We start from the raw sequence: 3,036 nt of genomic DNA, 5'->3' as shown, positions 1-3,036 counted from the left end.
TCAAAAACTTTCCGAGATTTCAGAGGTTTTCAGCTGAAGCCTTCAGTGTTCAGTGTTGTAAACGACTCTCAGTCTGCTTTAGGAGATTTTATAGCGTCCAGAAATGCAGATTTTCATAACAGATCAATCAAAATGACTAAATAATGAAAGTGTGGAAGCCAAAGATTCATAATGTTCCCACCCTGAGATCATCAGTTCTGAAAACACAGGGATGTTTCAGTGAAGATGTTGGATATGATGACAGCAAATCCAAAGAATGAAGTTAATCAGTGCTGAATATGCAGTGAGGTCTGGAGGTTCAAGTACATGAGTGAGACAATCACACCCAACACGTACTGCTGCTTTAACACTGAGTGTGTGTGTGTGAGTGTGAGTGCGTGTGAGTGCGAGTGCGTGTGCGTGTGTGTGTGTGTGTGTGTGAGTGTGAGTGCGTGTGCGTGTGTGTGAGTGCGAGTGAGTGAGTGTGAGAGGATGTGTGTGCGTGAGCGTGTGAGTGTGTGTGTGTGTGTGTGTGTGTGTGTGTGTGTGTGTGTGTGTGTGAGTGTTTGTTCAGGTTTGTCTGTGTGAAGGCCATTTTTTTCAATACAGTGAAACCTGTTGAACAGTGTCTTGTGAGGATGTTTGAAGAGATGCACACTGTTTGAAATCAGTCAAATCATGTTCTGCTAAAATGTCAACAGGTTTGTGTGCTGCTTAAAGGAATAGTTCACCCAAAAATGAATATTTGCTGAAAATGTGCCATCCAAGATTAGGATGAGTTTGTTTCTTCATCAGGTTTGTAGAAATGTAGCATTGCATCAGTGTCTCAGCAATGGATGCTCTGCAGTGAATGGGTGCCGTCAGAATGAGAGCTGATAAAAACATCACAGTAATCCACAAGTAATCCACAGCACTCCAGTCCATCAGTTAACATCTGGAGAACACAAAAGCTGAAATTAATCCAGCATTAAGACGTTTTTAACTAAAATACCATAGAGTCTATAATCTATAATAACGCTTCCTTCAGTGAAAAAGTGCATCTGCTGTTGTCTCTCACATCAAAATCCAGCCACATATTAGTTTAGAGCTGTTTAAACGCTGCTTGATCTGTGCAGATTTCTCTCCTGATTCAGACCAGAACACTTTTTCACTGGAGGAAGCCTTATTATGGATTATGGACTCTATGGTATTTTAGTTAAAAAGTGTCTTCTTGATCACTTTCAATTTCGAAAACGAACGACAGCAATTGTATGGCAAATTCTGGTAACAAGTCGTCAGTGTACTGAACCGCTGAAGCGTTTGACATTTGAAACAGGTCGTTGTCACAGAAGCACAGCAGCGGACCAGTGCACAAAAACACAGTTTGCATCATCAAGGTGTAGCTACTGAATTTGGTCTTCTAATGTGTTAATGCATTCAGCCACATTAAAGTCAGCATGAAACGGAAGTTGCGATAGTCTTTTCTTCCCTACTGTGATGTATATCCAAGTGAAACCGCTTCTGGAATGTAGGGCGGGATTTCACCCTTCGCCGGGAGTTTGATTGACAGGCGATCTGACCAACAAGACAGAGCAGGTTACTTTTGGAATTAAATTATAAGTCTCAGCTTTCAAAATGTGTCATTTAAAAAAAAAAAAATTCAAACAATAGGTATCATTTTTGTGGCTCTTTAATGTGACAGATCACTGTAGCGCCTCAGTTCCAGCGGTTCAAACGTGAATCGATCTCTTCCTGCTAGTTATAGCATGAAATAAACATGAATGAACATCAGAAGTTTGTCTTAACCGCAGAAGACGTCAAGACACCATTTTCAAGTTCGACTCTACTGACGTTAATCTATTCACTTTTCTGTCTGATTTGTTTGTCGGACAAAATAGCGGATTTGGCATTATGATTGGTCCGATCGCCTGTCAATCAAACTCCTGGTGAAGGGCGCTAAAAGCCTGAATCATTGGACAGTCAGTATAGTCCAGCCCCTTTTTCGAGTCTTACGTCATGAAGAGAAGAGATGTCGTTGAGCGATTAAAGATTACAAGTGCAAATGAATTTTAAAAAAAATAATGGTGTGCACGGATAAATCATTTATAATACTTCAACACTGTGTAAAATAAATTTGAATTGTCCTTTTTTATTTCATGGTGACTTTAAGCGTAATGATAATCTAAAAATGTGCTTCATGAGGTAACATCTACATTAATTAAAAAAAAGTAAAAAATGTTAACATTATAAATATACTAGGCTACACCAACAAAACCAAATTTAAGGGTAAGAACAGGTAGAGATAACTCTTTAACATAACAATTGCCCATTACCACTTTTTTACAGTAGGAGGTAAACACTTAACGTAAAACTTCGCATGTTGCGTTCATATTCTGAGCTCTTCTGCAGATTTTGATCTTTTAATACCATTCTTAATGCATAAGCCATTTTAAGTGTAAAAATATCCACTTCGATTACGGTGCCGTTGCCTTAGAAGTACAGTGTTTATGACAAGTGAAATGTGAGAGAAAATTGATTTTCCCTGGTTGTTGTTTTAGAACATTATTAAGCCACGTTTAGAGTTTTTCACTGCACTACCTTTGTGCTCGCGTCTTTTGCAGTGACACAGCATTCTAAAAACAGCGCTCAAGTCAAAAGAAGTTTAAAAGTTTGAAAAAAAGAGACCTTAAGTTTTTACCAAATTCCTCTGCCGCGTCTTGTGTTTTTCATATCAAAACACGTTCTGTGTGATCTGTGAATGCCTTTTAGAATGTCCTGCGACGGGGCCCCCAAAGGGTATGACAACCATTGTGTTTATGACATGTCACTGATATACATGTGTGCATCATTTTTTCTCTCTTATAGACACACATTCACCATCTGTTTTTATTGATTCTTTATTTCTTTATTGACAGATGATCGTATGTTTAAGCAGAACGAGACCCAAGTGTGAACCTGTCTGTCTCTCAGAACAGAACAGAAGATCTCTGATACAGTGATATGCTCCTAACCTGCTATTTCCTATCTGCAGGGAGTGTGTGTGTGTGTGTGTGTGTGTGTGTGTGTGTGTGTGTGAGT

Source organism: Sinocyclocheilus anshuiensis, unplaced genomic scaffold, assembly GCF_001515605.1.
Source record: "Sinocyclocheilus anshuiensis isolate Anshui unplaced genomic scaffold, SAMN03320099.WGS_v1.1 scaffold2267, whole genome shotgun sequence".
In the NCBI taxonomy this organism is placed as follows: Eukaryota; Metazoa; Chordata; class Actinopteri; order Cypriniformes; family Cyprinidae; genus Sinocyclocheilus; species Sinocyclocheilus anshuiensis.
This window is presented reverse-complemented; position numbering follows the sequence as displayed.